Below are 23,816 nucleotides of genomic sequence, written 5' to 3' on the forward strand. Positions count from 1 at the left end.
CCCCAGCACAGAATTTAAAAACCACAAATGGTATTCTTTTGGTCTAGCATCATCTATCATTCTGTGTAGCCTTATTTTACTCAGCTATACTCTGGGGATACTAATATCTCGGCCATTGTTCCTGCCCCAAGGCTTTCCTAACTCCTGAGATAGATGTAAGCCTCGTGGCTATAAATGCTTTTCCTTATTTCTAGAACATACTCTACCTTCCCCTCCAATGCAAAGACCCAATAATCTGCAACTCCATCTCTCAGGCAATTAATTGTAAAGACAGTGTGCATTCCAATAAGATCATTTAAAAGGCAAAATCATGCACTTAAAAAATTTGAGATCACAGTGAAGTTGCAAGAATGGTACCAATAGATTTTTTTCCTGAATCATTTGATAGTAAGTTGCTAACCTGATGTCCCTGATTCTTTATGTGTTCCCTGCTAAGAAAAGACAGTCTTTTACATAAGCATAATATAGCCATTAAAACCAGTATGTTAGGGGCTGGGGCTGTGGCTCAGTGGTAGAGCACTTGCCTAGCATGTGTGAGGCACTCAGTTCAATTCTCAGCACCACATATAAATAAATACAACAAAGGTCCATCAACAACTAAAAAAAAAAAAAAAAAAACAGTATGTTAATACTGATGCATCACTACCATTTAATCCTCAAACATCATTCAAGTTTCTCCAACTGCCCCCAGTAATGTCCTGTATAGCAAGAAGATCCAAACCAGGAAAGCACTGTCTCATCTTTGTCTCTTTAATCTCCTTCAGTCTGGAACAGCTCCCCCATCTTTCCTTTTTTTACATGACCTGGACACTTTCGAAGCGTATGGGCCATTTTTTTCTTTTTTTGTAGAATGTCCCTTAATTCAGATTTGTCTGATGTTTCCTCATGATGAGATTCAAGTCATGCATCTTTTACAGGAAGAGCACTGAAGCGATGCTGTGTTCTCATTGCATCCTATCAGGTGGCGCATGATTTCAATTTGTCCCATTACTAATGATGTTCACTTTGATCACTTCATTAAGGTGGCAGTATCTGCCAGACTTCTCCACTGTCAAGTCATTCTCTTTGTAATTAATAAGTATTCTGTGTGGAGGTACCCCGAGACTATGTCAATTTTCCATTTCTCATCAAACTTTCACCCACTAATTTTAGCATCCATTGATGTTTCTTGGCTGAATTAATTATTACTATGATGGTTGCCAAATGGTGATTTTCTAATTCAATCATCCCTTAAACATTTATTAGTTGGTTTTTTTATGTAAGGAAAAGCTTTTTCTTCTCCCCATTTACTTATTTATATAAGTATGGAGTCTGTTTCTGTAAGGTTTTACAAGTCTTTCTTCCCTGTTATTCTCAAATCTCCTATGTAATCTGATATTTCTCCTTTTGGCAGAATGTGGGGCAGACAGCAGTTGAAAAATTAAACCTATTCTCAGAGATCTTGTCAATCTCTCCAAGCCACGGAGCCCCTTTACACAAATTTTATCTTCTTGTAACATAAAGGTTCTCATTAGAGGATCATAATAGCTACCTTTGTTGAGCACTTAGACTGTGTGCTAAATAGTTTGTATGCAGTGTTTGAATTCCCCAGTAGCCCAACCCTATGGAACAAGTGTTATCATCATCTGCAATTCACATAGAAAGAAATCAAGACATTGAGAAGTTTATTTACCTGCCTGCACAAGGACACACAGCCCATAAGTGACAAAGTGAGCATCTCAGACTGTATACTTCCAAGCCATTACCACTAATGACTGTGTAGTCCTGTTTCTAACTTAACCCTCTGCAAACACAAAATTCCCTGTGGGACTGCAGTTATCACTTTGCATTTTCTCCTTGTTTTTATTTTTCCTGTGGGACAAACTGCCGGTTTCTCCTGCTATGATTTGGGGAAATGGTTCTGTTGAATGGAGGCTGGGGTTGAACCCATTCACCAAATAAAAGAGAGGTTATGGAATTCCAGATGTGAAAAGTCAGAAGACTTTGGAGACACTGAAATCAAACTGAAAGTGGAAAAAAAAACAAAACTCAAGCTCCTGTCCTCAATGTTAGTTTTGTTAAAACTTAAGATTTTTGGTCTTAGAGTTTACTTTCCCAAAGGATGCACAGGTCAGAGTGGGGCCTGCGCACTGCAGGAGGCTCTATAGGACTACTCTCCACTGCAGCCGTCAGAGCTGGAAGGAGTCCCTGAGGAAGAGTTCTCTGGGGTTGTATGCTTAGCAATTCATGCTGAAATGAAGTCTGAGATGTAAGTCCAGCAAATGGCAGGGTTATGCCTTGGATCGGGAATGTTCCTCAAAGGCTCATATGTTGGGGGCTTGTCCTCCATGCAGCAATGTTCAGAGGTGGGGGTTTTAGGAAATGTTTGGCTCAGGAGGGCTCTGACTCCACACTGGGTTAATCCATTTGATGGATTCATAGCTAAATGAACTACTGTGGGGGATGGAAAAATGTAGGTGTTGGGAATTCATTGAAAGAAGTGGGTCCTTGGTGGCATACCCTGGGGACTACTTCTTATTCCAGGTCCCCCTCCCTCCCTCCCTCCCTTTCCCTGTATCCTCTGCAGCTTCCATAAGCTGAGCAGCTTTCCTCTGTCATTCCCTTGGGCTATGATATTTTGCCTCACCTCAGGCCTAGAGCCATGGAGTCAGCTGATCATGGATCAAAACCTCTGAAATTGTGAGCCAAAATAAATATTCCCTCCCTTTATTAAGTTGATTTTCTCAGATATTTTGTCACCACAAGAAAGAATTAACTAACACAGGCAGAGAAGGGTGCCTTGGACCTCTTCCTCCTCCCACACATTCATACCTTCATTAACTGAGTGCTTAATTAAGCACCCGTGATGCAGAACACAGGGAATAAAATTCTCAGGCACAGAATTCAAAGTCATTTATTGCAGGAGCTAGACAAATAAAAAGACTTGGAAAAGTGTGGTCAGTGCTAAGGGAATATAAATGTAGCCCCTCATCTGCCAGCTACTCTCAAAACTTCTCCCTACATTCCTAATGTTCCACAATGATTGGGCATTCCAATATTCATTCATTCAGTCGATGATTACTAATAGTCGGGTCTGTACTGGGTACTGGAAGTAGGAAAGGGAGGGATGGCCCTCAGTGAGCTCACTTTCCTGGCCAGAAAATCATCCAAGTAGGGAGACAATGTACGACAGTTCCTATTGGCAAGAATACAGGTTTGGGGTTGGGGCTGTGGCTCAGTGGTAGAGCACTTGCCTGGCATGTGTGAGGCCCTGGGTTTGATTCTCAGCACCACATATAAGTAAATAAAGTCCATTGACAACTAAAACAATATTTTTTAAAAAAGAATCCAAGTTTGAGGACATCTCTGCGTAGTCTGAATGAGCATGAGGAAGGGCAAAGGAGACTTCAAAAGACCTTTTGGGCTGGGGATGTGGCTCAAGCGGTAGCACGCTCGCCTGGCATGTGTGCGGCCTGGGTTCGATTCTCAGCACCACATACAAACAAAGATGTTGTGTCCGCCAATAACTAAAAAATAAATATTAAACTTCTCTCTCTCTCTCTCTCTCTCTCTCTCTCTCTCTCTCTCTCTCTCTCTCTCTCTCTCCCCCCCCCCCCCCGTTTAAAAAAAAAAAAGGCCTTCTGGATGAAGTCGCCTTGAAACTGTGAGGAGAAATCAGCTAGATGCTGAGAGAAGGAGAGAACAGGCATCATCTCTGGATGTGTGGGACTCAGAGAAGGTGTCATTTCAGGAATGAGGGGTACATTCTGGTAATGGAATCTGAGTTTCAGCTTAAGGATGAAAGGTTCCTGAGGTAAAACCTAGAAAACTAAGCTAAGGATGAGGACCCCAGGTCTTGAATACAGAATGCTTATCTAGACCGAATGTCTCCAAGCCACCTAACCAACTTGAAAGGATGCCAAAATACCCCAAAAGGAATGGAAATGCTGTACTAATTATTCCAAGTTTTCACTAGATTCCCCTTATACAACTGGTAAAAAATAAATGGCACCTGTTCCTACTCAAATGAGCCTTAAAATGAAGACTTTAAACACACACACACACACACACACACACACACACACACACACACACTTCTTGCTAACCTTACTTATCTCTGGTGATATTGTTTACACAAGCCCATGCAACTTTTCAGGAGTAGCTACTGGTCTGGCTGCAGGCTAGTGACCACAATTGTTTTGACCTTGGCAACCATCCAAAAATCCCAAACCATAAAATGCATGGCTCAGGGCAATTTACCAGAAATACTTATTTATTCTATTGCATTCAAAATATGTTTAAAAGAATACAAAGTCATTTCCATTTGAGCCTGTTGTGGCTCCCTACCTGCAGCAGCCTAAAGCTGCTCCCAGCTTAACTTCCTTGGGTCCTCAAGCTTTCTGTGGCTAGTGGTGTGGGGCTGTTCTTCCCAGAGACTGAACTGAGAGCTCTAGCCCACTACTGCTCTATTACACTGGAGCTGCAGAAGGCATCTGGAGAAAGAGGTGGGACTCCTTTTGTTGTTGTTTGGGGGGTTTTTGGTACCAGAAATTGAACCCAGGAGTGCTTAACCACTGAACCACATCCCCACCCCTTTTATATATATATTTTATTTAGAGACATGGTCTTGCTGAGTTGCTGAGGGCTTCACTAAGTTACTGAAGCTAGCTTTGAAATGACGATCCTCCTGCCTCAGCTTCCCAAGCCGCTGGGATTACATGTGTGCACCACTGTGTCTGGTGGGAGGTGGATCTCTCGATCATGACTCAAATCTGAATTTTGTCCCACATTGAAGCACTTAGAAAATTTGAGTGCCTTGTCAAGCACGTAGACAGACCTGGTAAATCCTGGCTTTACTACTTTTGACCTGTGTGACTTTGAGTGTGTCATACAACTTCTCTGAGCCTCAGCTTCCTTTTTGGTGGATGAAAATAAACCTACTTTGAAGGGTTACTGGGAAGGTTAAGCAAGATGATAAATGTAAAATCACTTGGTAAGCTGGAAAATCATCATATAAATATTTCTGTTAGTTTTCTCTAGAGATGAATACTGAGGAGGGTGGGGCATGGAGTTTAAGCCTATTGATGGATCAGGAGGAAGAATCCCCAGGCAGAGGGAGCATAAGCACACAGGACTGAACTCTGCATGAGCAGATGTGTTCCCAGGCAAGTGAGACTGCAGAGTAGTGAATGTGGGGAAGGGGAGCAGGGTAGGAAATGAGGTGCAAAGAGATCAGCAGGGGCCACATACACAGGACCTTGTCAACCAATGTAGGGAGTCTAGATTTTATCCTAAATGCCTTGGGACATTAGAGAGAGTTTGAAGAAAATGAACATGATCTGCTCCAAATGTAGAGAATGGACTGGAGGAAACAAGAGTGACAGGAAGGAGGAGGCCATTATAGTAAGGAGATCAGGCCAGGGAGGATGGTGCTCTACAACCAAGCTATAGCCCCAGTACTGTTAGTTTTTATTTTTAGACAGTGTCTCCTTCAGTTGCCCAGGCTGTCCTCAATCTGCTGAGGCTGGCCTATAACTTTTGATCCTCCTGCCTCAGCCTCCCCAGTCACTGCGGATTATAGGCATGCACCACCACACCTGGCTCTCCTAAATTCTTTTGAGATTGTGATCAAGACTCCCGATCTTTCTACAAAAACTGCACTGTGCTTAGACATCCAACTCACAAGGTTACCAGTTCCCTGAGGTCATTATCATATCCTGGGGGCTCAGGATAGCACATGATGGATTGGAAATGTTCAATTGACTTCTTGTCAATTGGATGATTTGGTCAATTGGATGATTTGGTCAATTGGATGATTTGGTCAGTTGGATGAATGCTATTCCCTGCCTAACAGCTACATCTCAGGCCTACTTCTTCAGCCTTACCTCCAGCCTTACCTCCTCTATAAGACTTTTAACCTCTGGTGAAAGATGTGTCTATCTCCCAAATACACTGTGTCCTTTTCTGGCCTCCCTCTCCATCTCCAGACTCAAATGTTTCCGCTCCAATTTGTATAGTTTATATTCTTTTCTTTTTTTCATATTTTATTTCCATTATTTCATTTATTATTTATAAAAATACCTTGAACTGGTACAAATTTTATTCTCACTTTTCTTTTTAGTTGTAGATGGACATAATATCTTTATTTTATTTATTTTAAAAATATTTTTAGTTGTCAATGGACCTTTATTTTATTTCTTTATACATGGTTCTGAGAATCGAACCCAGTGCTTCACACATGCTCGGCAAGCTCTCTATGACTGAACCACAACCCCAGCCCATGTGTAGTGTATATTCTGATGCTAGTAAATGATATGCAGATTGCTGCATTGACCCAGATATTTCTCACCTGCATGCTTTACTATTGCAGTCCCTTCCCACAGAAGGGCTTCTCCTGCATCTCTTTTGCCTATTGTTTAGCTAACGTCTCTAATGTCACTTTCTTGTAGCTCTGTATCCTTTCTAGAGAGGGTCCAGGGAATTTGGTAGTAATGAATATACACCTGGTTCATGTCCTGTTTTAGTCGGTTTCTGTGTCACTGTGACCAAAATACCTGACAAAAGCAACTAAGAGGATGAAAAGCTTATTTGGGGCTCATGGTTTCAGAGGTCTCAGTCCATAGATGGTCAACTCCATTGTTCTGGAATCGAGGTGATGCAGCACATCATGGGGGAAGGGCCCAACAAAGGAAAAAAATATTGTTCCCTTTTTGGTGGTATTAGGAAGCAGAGAGAAAGTGGAAGGGCAGCAGGGAAGACACACACCCTCAGTGACCTTCCTCTTCCAGCCATGCAGCACCTGCCTACAGTTACCACCTAGTGGGTCCATTCAAAGTAAGATGGACTGATTAGGTTACAGCTCTCATGATGCAATCATCTCACCACCATATTCCTGCATTAACACAAGAGCTTTTGGGGAACACCTCAAATCCGAACCATAACATCCTCTTTGAACTATGATCTAGCAAGGAATACAGATGTCTAACAGTATTTATCAGACAACTGAGGATTTCAATACCCACACTCAGTAACTACGAGAAATAAAATCTGCAAAGATATAGAAGAGGGAGTGAGGGTATAGCTCAGTGCTCAAGCATTTACCTGATGTGTGTGAAACCCTGGGATCAATTCTTTTTTTTAAATTTTTAGTTGTAGATGGACACAATACCTTTATTTTATTTATTTATTTTTATGTGGTGCTGAGGATCCAACCCAGGGCCTAGTATGTGTGAGGCAAGCACTCTGCCACTGAGCCACATCCCAGGCCCCTCCCAGGTTCAATTCTAAGCACTGCAAAAAAATATGTATATATAGAGAAGAACTGAACAACATCCACCATCAACCAACAGGATCCATCCGACTGATATTTATAGAACCCTCCACCCAACAACTACAGAATATGGTCAGTCCTTTGTATCCTTGGTTTCCACTTCTATAGATCATGACTCAAAAATATTTGGGAAAGATTGCATCTGTACTAAACATGTACTTTTTTTCTTGTCATGATTCCCTACACAATACAGTATAGCAACTATTTACATAGTTTTTGCATTGTATTAATTACTATATGTCATCAAGAGTTCATTTAAAGTATACCAGAATATAGGTTATACACAAATACTATACCATTTTGTGTAAAGGGAACCAGCATTGTGTTAGTCAGCTTTATGTCACTGGGACAAAATACCTGAGATAATTTAAAAGGAGGAAAGGTTTATTTTACCTTACAGTTTCAGACATTTCAGTTCATGGTCACTTGGTCAAGTTGCTTTTTGACCTGGCAGTTGCTTTTTGGCAAGGCAAAGCATCATGGCAGGGAGCATGTGGCAGAGAAGGTCTAATCACTTCATGGCAACTAGAAAAGGGAGGTTCCAATACCTCCCTTCAAAGGCATGCCCCCCAGTGACCTCAGTTCCTTCCACTAGGCCTCACCTCCTAAATGTTGCACCATATCCCAATAAGGCCAGAGTCTGATGACGAAGCCTTTAGCACATGACCTTTGGGGAGCATAGTCTGGTGTTGTGGTCTGGTTGGTAGGCAGCAGGAGCAACTTTTCTACTTCCTTGCTCCCCACTCTCCTCTCTAAATCTATGTTGAAACTAAAATCATTTATACCAACATAGGCTAGTTTATTTTCCTGTTTCAGGAGATAAAGATTCATTCTTTTTTTTTCCTTAGTGCATTTTAATTATATAGAATAGTGGAATTCATTGTAGCATATTTGCCCATGATTATCATATATTTTGATCATATCTACCCACTACCCTCCTGTCCCAGCTCCCCCTGACTAAGAATATCCCTGCTGCAAAGATTGTCTCTTGACTGTGCCCATCCTTGTACTAGGCCACCCGGGGTATGCAATAGAGAAGAGAATGTATTACTGCCCCACAAGGAAAAAACTATTTAAACAACACCTTTCTTCTGAGCACAGTAAGCCTGTTCCATTCCCTGACACTCCAAGTTGCTCTAGAAGTACTTACCGCCATCAGGGATGAGGGGTGGGACTTGCAAGTCCCCGTACTGCAATTTGGGGTCATACTTCTATCAGCGTGGGGAGAAAAGTGAAGTTGGTAAGTACAGAGTGGGGGGATCAGAAGCTTGGATCTTCTCAAGTTGACACAAATTGAAACAGAGGTGTGTAGACTGGGGGTGTAGGAAGAATGAGACATTTGATTCTGGTTTATAATTAACTGATGCACTAGTCATATTAGTAGATTTTAGAGACAAGAATGATTTCAAAGTCTCTTCTGTGGTCCCCTGTGCTTTATTGTTATTGGTGTCCAAAAACTGGAGGCCCTGGCCAGAACATTCTCAAGGCTTCACAGATACTTTTGGAATCACATCCTTCTACCTGCATGGTATAGGTTTGAATGCACGTTGAGGCAGATTGCCCGAGTTCAAAACATGCCATTGTCTCTTAGTTTTGTGATCTTGGATAATTCACTTAAACTCTTTGAGACTCCATTTCCCCACTGGAAAATGAGATGCTATTAACCACCTCACAGGATTGCTTAAGGGTAAAATGGGATGTCACATGCCAAGTACCTGGCACATCATGTTAGCAGTTAACAGTTATCAAATACTTACTATTACCAGTAACCAAAACATTTGTCAATTTAAACCCCCTCTCTGCCCCCACCACTAATTATCCTACTTCTTACAGCTGAAAACACTTCTTGAGACTTCTTTATAGTCTCTCAAATAAATAGTTTTAAACAAGACTAGCCAAAATACCAATGTTTGGATCTATGAAAGAATTGATTTGTTTTCTAATGTGAATGGTTTTATTTGGTACATAGCAAGGTGCTATGACAAAATGCCTGAGAAAATAAAGAGAAGAAAGGTTTTCTTGGCTCATGCTTTCAAGGGTATCAATCCATGGTCACTTGGCTCTGTTTTTTGCTGGTGGCAAAGCAGAACATCATGGCAGAGGGTACGGTGGAGGAAAGGTGTCCACCTCATTGTGGCCAGAAAATAGGAAGGGGACAGTGGTCTTATTATTCCCTTCTAGGGTACACCTTCAATGACCTATTTCCTCCAACTAGGCTTGACCTTCTAAAGTTTTCAATACATCCCAATAGTGCCACTAGCTGTGGAACAACCTTCAGCACATGAGCCTTTGGGGGAATATTTAAAATTCAAATCATAACACTAAGTAAATCTGAAAGGACAGAGAAAAAATAAGCCAGATTTTAAAGTTTATATCATAATTCATAAAAGGATGAAACATTTGAACAAACTGAAATTCAATGTAATCAAAACTGAAAATATAAAGTACATTATACTAAGAGTTGTATCTGAGTGATAAAACTATTGGTATTTTTTTCCTTTTTCTCAATATCTGAATTTTCCAACTTTCTTTTAATGAATCTATTTACTTATACACATTTTAAAAATCATAATTAAAAAGAAAAGAAAAACCAACACAAGTGATGTTTCAAATGTCAATCTGAATGTTCAATCGCAGTGCAAAATAAGCTAGTTATAGCTTCAAAAAATTAACTAGTTTAATTCATGCTGTTTGTTCACTGAGTTAATTTAATATACTTATCCTAGAAAATAATGCATTATTCAGTTTAATCAATATTCATTTGTTCTTTGCATAATCATATTTGCAAAAGCATTTATTAACAATGTGACTGCAGACTCACAGAGAAAGACCTTGTTATAAGTAGAATAAAATTTTTGAAGTAAAAGAAAAACAAATGAATTTGTCAACATTAGACACAATGATTGATTCTAATATGCTGCAGGTTTTCATTTAAAATGCAGCCAGGACTTTTTTGTATATGTGTTTTCATTGGAAGCAGCAATAGATACACTGTCAAATTAATGAATATCATGTTAATTTGAGAGAAAATTAAATCTGAATAATTACTGAATACTTGACATATTGGTACATGCAACATTGGTTTGATTTATGAACCCTCAATTGACTGAAACAGTCAATACTACTGATATTTGCAAATATTTGTTGTTGTATAACGAATACATATTTTTTTCATTTTAATCTGAATGCTTAGCATTACATAAATGAAGTCAAAAACAAAAACTCAGACTTTTCTGAAAAATGTCAACTTTGAGTAATAAAGAGAAGTTTCCTATGAATAGATCCCATTTGCATTGCTAGGATATTTCTTTAAGAATATTTTTTAAGGCAGATACTGTGGTGCACACTGATAAGCTGATACCCTGTCTCAAAACAAAACATAAAAAGTGTGCAGCTCATTAGTAGAGTACCCCTGGGTGCAATCCCCAGTATTACCCAAAAAAAAAAAAAAAAAAGAAGAAGAAGGAGGAGGAGGAGGAGGAGGAGACCTCCTCCTTCTCTTCCTCCTTTTAGATTATGATTTCTTTTTCTCATTGATCAAGCTTTTGTAATTTTTTGGATCTCCGACTTTCGTGAAAAAAAAAATGGGAAAGCGGATTGAGACAATTGCTGATTAGTCTCTATGAAGCTGTTCGGGACAGTACATCCTTTGGATTAAATGAGTAGTTTTACAATGGTATCTGCATTTTAATTTTGTTTGTTTAGGTGGCTTTTTTTTCCCAGTATGGGGATTGAACCCAGGGGTGGTCTACCACTGAGCAACACCACCAGTCCTTTCTATTTTTCATTTTGGACAGGATCTCGCTCAGTTGCTGAGGCTTTCCTTGAACTTGCCATCCTCCTGCCTTGGTTTCCTGAGTTATTAGGATTACAGGTGTGCACTACCATGTCAGGCTGCTTAGGGTTTTAGTTTTTTTCTTTTTAGCTAAAATATAGTTTTTTGCAATTTTTTGAAAAACATAGCAACCAATTAAAGCTATTTTTAGCTGACTTAGAAGTTTCCAGGAAAATACAGCTTGGAGCAGAGCTTGAGGAAGGCTAGTGTAAACACTAAACAGAGATATAATATATATCTTTCACTTTCAGATTGGAGAACTAACCCTAAAGAATTTAATATGTACTTCTCATGATATACGACATAAAACATCTTTTTTTTTATTATCCTAGGAAAAGTGACTAGAGACTTACACTCCATTATTAGCCATAAATAACCATACGAACATGCTTACTACCAATATGATACCCCACAAATGAGACCAGAATGAGAAGTAATATTAATAAAATTTTAAGAAATTGTGAGCTGGATATGGTGGCAACCATCTGGAATCCTACCCAGCTACTTGGGAGGTTGAGCCAGGAGTTCAAGCCCAGAATGAGCAACATAGAAAGACCGTGAAAGAGAGAGAAAGAAAAACAGAGAGAGAGAGAGAGAGAGAGAGAGAGAGAGAGAGAGGGACAGAGAGACAGAGAGACAGACAGAGACAAAGACAGATGAAGGAGGGAGAAAAGGAAGGAAATGTGGTATATAAATACATATACACCATAGAATTCTATTTAGACATTAAAAAATCCTGTCACTTGTGGCAACATGGATGGAACTAGAGGACTTTGGGCCAAGTGAAATAAGCCACACACTGACAAATACTTCATGATCTCATTCATATGTGGAAGCTAATAAAGTTGGCCTCATAGAAGTTGAGAGTAGAACAGTGGGATCAGAGACTAGGAAGAGTAGTTGTGAGGGTAACTGGGGAGAGGTTGGTTAATAATATAAAATCACACATAGAAAGGAAGTATAAGTTCTAGTGTTCTATAGCACAGTACGGTGATTATAGTTAATAATTCATTATATATTTAAAATAGCTAGATGAGAGGACTTTGAATGTTCTCTCCACAACAAACATGATAAATGTTTGAGGTGGTAGTATGCTAATTATCTTGATTTGATCATTACACATTGTATATACATATTGAAATATCACACTGTATCCCATAAATGTGTATAGATATTATACTCAATTAAAATTTTAAAAATGTTTAAAACTAAGAAAACTTTAATCATCAGAATGGTTGTAGATAACTTCCAAATATAGGTGGATTCTAAGACTGGGATCCTAACTAGAATAAGATATATTCCATGCTTGTATAAATATATCAAAATAAATTCTTCTGTCATGTATAACCAAAAAGAACAAATAAAAAATTTAAAAAACAAATATAGGTGGATCCCACATAAATAAAACTCATTGGATAGAATATACCTACAGAAGTAACAAATTATGATAATCATCCTTCAGCCAGCATCTGATGCCTCAACTGTGCAGAAAGATTAAAGAGGCTTCCCCAGACTGAACTTAAAAGAGTATTGAGCAAACATTGCAACTACTGGCAACCTTGAACAGGACGATTAAATAAATAAACAGTTAAGAGATTTCCTATACGATAAACCCCTTTACAGAAGGGGCAGCTAAATGCTTTTGAGTTTTCAAAGAAAATATTTATCCAGGGAGAGGTGAGCAATGGAATACATCTAACAACTGAAGCAACACATAGGCCACGCCTCCATCTTCAGATGTAATCAGACAAGTATTTCTCTTTTTTTAAATACATGACAACAGTGGAATCCATTGCAATTCTTATTACACATATAGAGCACAATCAGAGAAGTATTTCTAATCATGTACTATAAAATTATTATTTGTCTTAAAATATGTGATTTTGGAAAGACTTCTTACTTCTTTTTAATTTTTGGTTTAGAAAAGGATGAATTGAAATGCATTCTGCTGTCATATATAATAAATTAGAATAAATTTTTAAAAAACAAAAAAAGGAAAATTTTATCACATTCTCCAGTATGATTTCTATTCCTTCTTAGTAGCCAGAGAATCCTCATGAAAACAGCTATAACTTTATGGTAGAAGTTGATGAGGGAAATATGGTTTAATTTACAAAACAAGGAATCAGAGCCAACATTTTTGGAAGGCATCCATTCTGTGCCCCCAAGTGGCTGGGTCCCAGCAGTTTGGGCTGTTCTCCAAAGGCAGCTATTGGACCACATCTCTGTTTACTGTAGTCAGTGTCAGATCAATTATTTTTTAAATATTTTTTAGTTGTATTTTAAAACAATACCTTTATCTTACTTATTTCTTTTAATGTGGTGCTGAGGATTGAACCCAGGGCCTCACATGTGCTAAGCAAGCACTCTACTGTTGAGCCACAATCCCAGCCCCAGATCAATCATTTTTATCAATTGGCAGGATGACAATTATTTCTCAAAGACTGAAGATCATACTCAAATTTAAATGTAGACACAGGCATTCTTCAAAGCATCTAAGAAAAATGTTTAAAGTTCCCAAATTCCTAATCAAATTCAGGAGCTTCTTAGTTTGTGATTAAAAAATGACCCTTAATGTCTCAAGGATAATCTTGAGGATCTGTTGGTTCCCCTCTCCCTCCAGTGTAGTTTTAGAAGAGACTTCATTTGAATATCCTGTCAGATTAGCATAGATCCAGGTCCAGTGGACAGTAGTTTACAACTCAATCACAAGACCTAGCATGATGACTTTTTCTTATTAGATATACAAGCCCATCTTATAGATGCCCACAAATCATGACAAATCCTTGTCAATCAGAGACACTATTGCTCGCTTATTTATGTATTTATTTATTGTGGTGCTGGGGATGGAACACATGACCTGGCAAATAGAAGGCAAGTACTCTACCATTGAGTTACAACGCCAGTCCAGAGATGCCATCTCTTATGCAGGGCAGACCTTTCCCAATTGAGGGGGAACTTGTATTGGGGTGGGATGTGAGAAGGATCATCTCAGAGAAAAACACTCCCACAGGACACAGAATTAGTTACTCAGGTGCCAGCAAACTCACCTAACAATCCATCTGGAGGTTCCAGAGAGCTCCAGCTGAATAAACGAAGCTGTGCTGTCTTTACAGATAGGGGCAAAGAAACCAAAAACAACAAAACAAAACACTCTCCCAAATCCAAGAAAAAACAACAAGTTTTATAAAGAACTCCACCAAGGAATGTACTTCTTGCCACCTGGAGGGGTTTTAAGTTTTTCACTCTTCCAGCAGTTTCTTGCCAAACTGAAAAACTACCATGTTTTATTTACAAATACATTTGTTCAACAAAAGTATCTTTCAGATTAATCACCCTGTGATTGAACAGTTGCTATGGTACTGCCATTGTAGGCAAAGGAAGGAGACAGCCATAGCTGTTTCTGCCTCTGGCTGGTCTCAATATTATCCTTTATTTAGCAAAATTTGCTATTTCCTGCTGACTCCTCTCTCACCAATACTGAAATGCTATACTTTCATTTATACATTTTGCACCTGTACTTCTCTAGTAAGATGTGTATATTTTTTTCTTTCCACACTTTTAAAAAGTGTTTTTTAGATATAGATGGACACAATACCTTTATTTTATATATATTTTTAATGTGGTGCTGAGGATGGAACCCAGTGACCCGTATGTGCTAGGCAAGCACTCTGCCACTGAGCTACAACCCCAGCCCTCTTACTACACCTTTATTGATGCATTATATTTATACAGAATGGTGAGACATGCACACAACATAACAATAAAATTTGGCTAATATCAAATATTTCCCCTTTCCCTCCATACCCCACTTTCGTTGGTCCCTTTTCTCTGCTGTACTGGTAAAGCTGTGTTTCTTAGGTAGGTTGGCTGTGGTGCTCAGTAATGTAATGATATAGTCATGCAAACAAGCTGCCTCCAAATTCCTATCAATCTAACAAGAGAAATGCACTTGTGTTCATATTAAACCACTTGTCTTAAAATTCTTTTTAGTGGGCTGGGGTTGTGGCTCAGTGGTATAGCACTTGCGTAGCATGTGTGAGGCACTGGGTTCCATTCTCAGCACCACATGAAAAAAAAATAAAGATAGTGTGTCCATCTACAACTAAAAATGTTTTTTAAATTTTTATTTATTTTTATAGTTGTAAATGGACACAATATCTTTATTTTATTTATTTATTTATTATTTTATTGGTTGTTCAAAACATTACAAAGCTCTTGACATATCATATTTCATACATTAGATTCAAGTGGGTTATGAACTCCCATTTTTACCCCAAATACAGATTGCAGAATCACATCGGTTACACATCCACATTTTTACATAATGCCATATTAGTAACTGTTGTATTCTGCTTTTATGTGGTGCTAAGGATCAAACCCAGGCCCTTGCTCATGCAAGACTTGTGCTCTACCACTGAGCCACAACCACAGCCCCTAAAAATGTTTTTTTTTTAATTCTTTTTAGTGGGAAAATTTGCAAAATACACAAAAGTAGAGAAAATAGTAGTGAAGCTCCATTGACCCTTCACCTAGGAATAAAAACTATTGTTTTTCCAAACTTGCTTCATCTATTCACCTTGTACCTGCTCTGCGTTGCATTACCTTAAAGCAAATGCTAGAATCATGTCACCTTACCCCTGTGTACTTTAGATACCTTTTTAAAAGATATGCTGAGAATGGTGACACACACCTGTAATTCCAGGTACTCAGAAGGCTGAGACAAAATGATTGAGAGTTCAAGGCCAGACCTGGCAATTTATCAAGACTCTATTTCAAAATTTAAAAATTTAACAAGGGTTGGGGGGATGTAGCTCGCTGATAGAGCCCTTGCCTAGCATGTGCAAAGCTCTGGCTTCAATCCTGAAAGCTGAAAAATAATAAAAAAAAAAGATAGAGACATTTTCTTAGATCACCAAAATGTCATATTCATAGCAAATATTCATTGTCATCACATAATACCCAGTTCATCTTGACATTTCCCAGATTTTCTCAAAAATCCAAACCACTCAATTTAATCATTCCTCTACAGGAGCAAGTAAGAACACTGGGGTAGAGCTCCTTACCAAATGTTTTATACAGAACAACCCCACGAGTCTATACCCGAGGGCCCCACACTTGGTGGGGGTTCAGTCCATGTTTGTTGAATCTGGCCTTTCTCTTATTCGAGGAAAGAAATCCAAAGTGACACAAGGAAAGGCAGTTTTACCAGGGCAGCTGCAGCTCTCAGGACTGAAGCCCGAGAAAGCTTCTATTGATTTCTGTAGCCTCCTGCCCAAGTGTGGTAATGCTCCTAGTGAATATTGAAGGCATATTGAAAAGGCCACCTTCCTGGCTGTCTGTGTTCTCTGTTCACTGTATGCATCTGCACTTAATTGAGAGGCATGGAATTATTTGGCTGATTAAAGAATCAACTAACGCAAATTGAGTGGCTTTGTCTCCTTTTTCATTTGATTCAGCTAGAAAAGATTACAAAAATGCATTTCCCCTCCCCCCTGAAGGTGCAAAAATCTCGAATACATGCCAGCTAACTGTTCTCTCCTATGACTAATTGATGTTTTGCACTCACAGCCTTGAAAAGTAATCTTTTCCATGCCCGGTGTTGGTTGTAATGAGATATATTATGCTGACAGCTTGAGCCCTTGCAAAGGTATGGAGCTCAGCATGTAAATAATTGTGCCTGCAATTTTAAAATTTGATATAAATGGTGCACTGTTCAGGGTGAAGGCTATGCTTGCCAGCACTTGGCCAGCTGTGCCCAAAGGTACAGCTCAGCCACTGTTTGTCCTCACTAGCCATTAACCAGCCATGTAAAACCAGGGGCTGCTGTATAAGTGCCTAGCAAATGGGGATTAGTCAACAAATGTTTGTAGAATGAATGAATGAGTACACAAAGAAATCAGTTTTAACGGAGTAAAAGTTTATTTCTCATCAAAATAGAAAAGTGAAATCAAACAGTCCCAGACAAGCCCACATGAGGCTCTGACAGAGCTCCATCCCTGTGCGGTGACCATAGGCTATTGGCTGACTCACACTGGCTAGCCACAGGGTGCAAATGAAATCCTGCATTTTCAAATGGGTATTTAATGTGTTTTTTTCTCAAAAGATCTGGTCATCTCCCTGGCATTCACTAATTAGTATTTTTAACTCTAGAGAAGAAAGTAAAAAATCATAGTGGAAAAACATTTCTTAATGTCATAAAGAACAATGTTTCTGTTAAGAAAAACATGAAAAACAGTTCAAATCAAGAGGAACCATTGGGTAGCCTTAGGGGCAGAGGGTTTAGGCAGAAGCTCCTGAAGTTGGTGCAGAGGTCTGTCTGTATGACAGCTCTTAAAACATGCCCACCGTTGACCTGGAAATTTCACTTATGAGACTATATATATATATACTAGACTATATATATATATATATATATATATATATATATATATATATATATATATATATATATATCTCCCAAGGAAATAATCCAAAAAGTAAAACATAATATTATAAGGATATTTATAATAAAGTTATTTAGAGTAGGGGGAAATAGGAAATCACCCAAATGCACAACAATAAGGAGATTGCTAAGCCAAGAATATCATATCAACTCGGTGGTGCACTGCACAGCCCTTAGCACATTGAGCAGGTGGTTTGTTTCAATGTGTGGAAATGTCTGCATGAAATAATGTTAATTGGAAAAAGAACACAAAACATCATGTGCCCAGTGATTACAACTCTATGAAGATGTACCTTGTATTTTGAAAAGGTCCGGTGTCAAGAGTGATGTAAATGGAGCTGTACTTTCATTAAATTCTTTTTCTGCATTGTGGCTAGCAGTTTAAATGTATAATGCATAAGATGGGAGAGAGGAAGGGAGGGAGGGAGAAAGGGAGGGAAAGAGGGGAGAAAGAAAGGAGGAAGGGAAAAAGGGAGGGAGGGAGATAGGGAAACTGCTGACCGCCAACTGGGGCTGCCATTTAAAATATTCCATCATTCACAGATATTTATAGATTAAGAACACCAGAGAGAAATACAAATGGGAAATCAGAAAGACCCAGGAACATCTAAATGGTAGTCTATATGCCTAACAGAAAGTCGAAATTCATTTGGAGCGAGATCCTTTCTGAATGCCTTGCAGCATTGGATCAACAATGGGAAGCCATAATGACCAAGATGTGCTCAGACTCCTACAGGGAAAGACAACTTCCCGTGGCCAGCAATGTCTGTTCCTTAGCAAACCAGTTTTCAAGTGATGATGTCATCATTAAGGAAAAAATCACCATCTGCAGAATTCACCATCACCCAGCTGAAAACAGCATGCCAAAACCTTTAGAATTGATTTCTGTGCATTTGTAGCACACCCTTCAGATTCTGTGGCTTCAATTAATCACTAATGAAAATTAGAAAGCATTAGTTTTGGATTGTATTTGCAGCATGGCCCCTGCAACTGAAGGGGGGAGGGTCTTGGAAAATAAGTAAAATCATTGCCCTAGGACTTAGTCCTGAGGTTCACTGTAGGATATTTTCAAAGATTTTTTTTTTATCTTTTGTCCAGGTTAAAATTAGCTTCCATTGTTGCTGATTTTTTTCTCAGTATTTCTTATAAATGCAGTTATAATTAAGAGGTAAGGATGAAAAGTGTTTCAGAAGAAAGAGTATTACACACCTGTGTCTGTTGGAGCTTTTTAAATATTACAGGACTGAATAGAGGGGGAAATCCCCTTAAAGTTATTTTAGGTATCAAGATATCCAATATCAACATGAAAGTCAGGAAGAAGCCAAAGGTAATATCAGACAGCCATGTATTTGATCTAAAATTTACTGCGACTATAGCAAAATGGTGGCTGCCTGTATTGTATTTCTGTGAACAGGATATATATAAAACAGCTACTCTCTGTGAAGTAGCTAATATGCCGCCCCAGCCTTAAAAGCAGTACCCTTCCCAACTGACTCTTACATTTGTACTGATATTGAAGTTGCAAAGTCAAATATTAAGAAGCCATATTTTTCTCAAAGGAAGAAGATTTACCAGTTTAATTGAAGCGTGTGTCCCTTTTCTTTGCAACCCCCTCTCATCCTTCCCCCAGCCTCCTGGGGAATGGAAAGAATTCTGATGTCATAAGAAACCTAGAGCTCTATGGGGCCTATATGCTTTGACTGTATTTGTGAACATGAGATCCATTTCAAGATAAGTGACCAGGTTGTTGTTTTTCCCCTTTAGCTACTGTTGGAGACTCATATGGTGTTGAACAAAAAGTGAGTCTACGCATTTTGTAATTTTTTAAATGAGGAAGTAGGCATTGATTACTCTTCCCCTGTCCATAAACAAAATACTGATTTTTATCTTCTATCCTTTTTCTCCTCCTCCCATATTCTCTCAGATTTTACAGAAGTTCATCATCATAACCCTTTCATGTGTGCCCATTCTATGTACATATTTGCATGTGTTCCATGTGAAAAGTTTCCTCAGCTACAAAATGGAGATAATACTTCTTGTTCTACTCCCATTTTTAGGTTTCTTATAAGGATAAAATGAATTCCAGTATGTGAGAGGTGAGGGTGTTTTGAAAAATGTTAAAAGCTCTCTACCATTGAGAGTGACAGCTGTCTCTATCTTTTCCCTTGAGATATAGATACTATGTGTGAGCCACAAATAGAGTACTGAAGTAGCTCATTTCCAAATTTTGGCCTCAATTTGCTAAAAGGCAAATACTCTTCTAATAAATTTAACCTGAGTTCTCATAAGGTTTTTCCATTAGGCAGGTTCTCCCACTGTTCCCAAATTGGCTACTCTTTAAGTTTTCATTCAGCTCTGTGCATCAGAGGTGTAGGAAATGACCAAGATAGCCCCAAGTCAGCTTAGAAGAGGAGGGGTAGACAGTAGCCTTGTCAGGAGGAAATGGCTAACAGGCTATTCCATCACCAATTACTTTCAGAGAGATGTGCCTGGTATAAATCTTTATTCCAAATCTTATTAAAAATATTCTTCAGGGGCTGGGGCTGTAGCTCAGTGGTAGAGCGCTTGCCTAGCATGCGTGAGGCACTGGGTTCAATCCTCAGCACCATATAAAAATACAATAAAGGCATTCTGTTCATCTACAACTACAAAAAAAGCTTAAAAATAAATTCTTCAGAAAGTGCTGGGATGTTCCTTGAACTGAGGCCACTTATGATTAAGATCATGACCTCAAAGTGGCTGCTACTGAGTTGCCAAGGAATATCAGGTACCCAAAGCTGTATGAATCATTCACAGTAAAAGTGAAATGTTAGGCCTGTTTGGTAAGGCTCAGTCCAAAGATGTGGGTAAGGCTTTTTCAAAATCTCTGGCTGGGTTGTCCTGCAGTCCCGCATTCATGAATAGACTGCATCCTTTGAATGGGGGTTGAGGGTCCCAAAGGCACTTGACTGGTGACTTCCATCTCTTATAAAGTATGGAGGATGTTATCTCACCTTCACACATTCAGCACTTCATACATTCTCCATCCATCCCCTAAATCTGCCCTCTGTATACCTACAATAGACTGCAGAACACTCACTAAATGGGCATTTTGAAATGTCTCTGTTGGATGCCACACATTTCACAGCATTCCTTTCTTTGGGTCCAGCAGTTCATGCAATTTCTCATTTTGTATTCAGTCTTTATAAAAGTGAATGGAAAGGCGAACAGAGAAGAATAAAAGTGTTGATACTAGTGAAAAGAAGTTCAGGCCCTTTAAACATAGCATGATTAGGATCATGATGGAAATCATTACATGGTCCAAAATTAGGGACTTATTCTTTAGATTTAGTTTGGGGGCCTAGACCACTAGAGAATTAATTTTGAGGGAAAAGGGCAGTTAGAGAACGTGTACAAATGTTCTGAATGATCTGGGTATTTCAATAAAATCTTTTAGTTTTTCTGAGACTGAAACACCCCTAACCTAATTCCATATCATGTAAAAATATTTCCCATACATTTAATCATACATTGTGTTTTTATATCTTCACTATACATGAAAACTGCAGGACTATGTATATATCAAGAATTGAGGCACCAGCTGCAATCTGGACAGATTCTCTGTGTCCCAGGGTTAAAAACAATTTCAGTCCTTAAATTGTCACTATATGGAATGCTCTTTGTGTTAGTCAGCTCTTCATCTCTGTGGCCAAAATACCTGACAAGAACAACTTAAGAGGAGACAAGATTTATTTTGACTCACAGTTTCAGAGGATTCAGTCCATGGTTGGCTGACTACAAGGCAGAATCATCATGGCAAAAGGACATATCAGAGGAAACTTGCTCTGCTCAACAGCAGCCAGGAAGAAAAGGACAGGAGGAAGACTGGAAAGAAGATAAACCCTTTTAGGGCACACCCCCAGAGACCTACTTCCTCCAATTAGGTCCCACCTCCCAGTAGGCCATTAAGCTATCAGTGAATTAATCCATATAATGGATTGATGGATTAATCCACTGATGAGGTCACAGTCCTCATGATCCAATCATGGCTTAAAAGCTCTACCTCTGAACCTGGCTGCCTTGGGGACCATGCTCTCAACACATGAACTTTTGGGGACATGACAGATCCAAATCATAACACTTGTCCTCTTTCTTTTCCAGATCAAATTTCTACACAGCATTTCAATCCTACCTTCTCCTCTAGGTAAACTTCCTTGTCCACATAAGCCTCACTTTTCTGAAGAACTCCCACAGCAAAAGTTAGTTCTTAAAGATGTGCTGGCTTAAAAATTTAATGGTTGGGTTGTGTTTCAGTCTCATCTGCACAACTAAATCATAAGCCCTCTGAGGCAAAAATATGTCTCTTGCAGGGCACAGTGGAACACACTTATAATTTCAGTGACTTGGGAATCTAAGGCAGGAGGATTGCATGTTTGAGACCAGCCTGGGCAACTTAGTGAGACCCTGTCTCAAAGTAAGAAGTTTGGGGAAGTCTAGGAATGTAGCTCGGTGGTTGAGTACTTGCCTTGCATGTGTGAGGCCTCTTCAATACTAGAAAAAAAAAAAGGAATATATCTCTTGTCACTTCTATATGCCTCACATTACAGAGTGTGGAGTTGGGTACTGTAACAGGCTGATATGTGTCCATCCAAAATTTATATGTTTAAGTCCCAATTCCTAATACCTCAGAATATAACCATATTTGTAGAAATGGTACAAGAAAGGTGATTAAGTTAAAATGAGGCTGGTAGGGTAGGTCTCTAATCCAATCTGACAGGGTCCCTGTAAGAAGGCATAGAAAAGCTGGGTGCCGTGGTATATTCCTGTAATCCCAGCAGCTTGAGAGGCTAAGGTAGGAGAATCATGAGTTCAAAGCCAGCCTCAGCAAAAGCAAGGTGGTAAGCAACCCAGTTAGATCCTGTCTCTAAATAAAATACAAAATAGGGCTGGGCATGTGGCTCAGTGATCAAGTGCCCCTGAATTCAATCCATGGTACCTACCATCACCAAAAAAATGAAGGCATAGAAACATCAAGAGATGTTATAGGCAGAGGTAGAGGCAGCAAGCAAGCAGCCATCTACAAGCTAAAGAGTGGATGCTTCACCAGAAACCAACCTGCTAGCACATTTATCTTGAACTTCTAGCCTCCAGAACTGTGAAAAAAATAATTTCTGTCATTTAAGCCATCCAGCCTAAGTATGATGCTATGGTGGCTCTAGCAAACTACTTCAGCCACATAGTAGGAACTCTATAAATACTCCTAGGTTATCATTTTGGAAGAAAGGGAAAATAAACAGTAAAAAGAAAGCTATTAAGTGTAGCAACACAACAACACAACCAAGTGAGAAATTAAAAGTATCATAAACACAAATAACAACATTAACTAATTAGAAGCTAGATTAACATATTTAAATACAAGGTGTCCCCCAAACGCTTTTGTGTTCATGCAGGAGTATTCAGAAGTGCAATGATTGCATTGTGAGAGATATAATCAGTCCATCCTAGTTTGAATGGACTGACTGGGTGGTAACTGTAGGCAGGTGGGGCATGGCTGCAGGATGTGAGTCACAGGGGGCGTGCCCTGGAAGCATGCATCTTCCCTGTGGCCTTTCCCTCTCCCTCTACTTCCTAGCTGTCATGAGGGAAACTAGGTTTCTTCACCATGCACTTCCACCATGATGTTTAACTAGCAACAGTTGCTAGGCCTCTACACTGAGGGTCATCATGGGTAACAAACTAACAAGTATTGAATATGTACTATGTGCTAGGCACCATTATTTTGAAAGTATTTTTCATTAATTAATTTTGGATTAATTTTACAGCTCTGTGAAGGAAGTACTATTTTTTCTCCCTATTTTGCTGATGAGGAAACTGAGGCCTGGAGAGGTTAAATGACTTGCTCATATACATAGCTAGGGAATAGAAAAGCCAGGCTGTAACTGTGGACAGTCTGACTTTAGGGAAAGTATTTTTACATTGGCTCAATACTGTACTGTCCCTAACACTGACCATGTTTTTAACTGCTTTAACTTTGAAAACATCAAATACATTTTTCAAATACCTTCATATGTTTCTTAAACATTTATTGAGGCATAATATGCATAGGCCATAAAAGGCATCCATTTTAGGTATACAGTGCCTTAGTTTTTAAACTCTTTGCATTTTGTCAGAAATTGAATAGTTTGCTTTACTCATACTTAGCTCATCAAAGTGTTATCACATAAAAGCTATTGATATTTAAAGATAGT

The sequence above is a fragment of the Callospermophilus lateralis genome, chromosome X (assembly GCF_048772815.1).
Source record: "Callospermophilus lateralis isolate mCalLat2 chromosome X, mCalLat2.hap1, whole genome shotgun sequence".
Classification (NCBI taxonomy): domain Eukaryota; kingdom Metazoa; phylum Chordata; class Mammalia; order Rodentia; family Sciuridae; genus Callospermophilus; species Callospermophilus lateralis.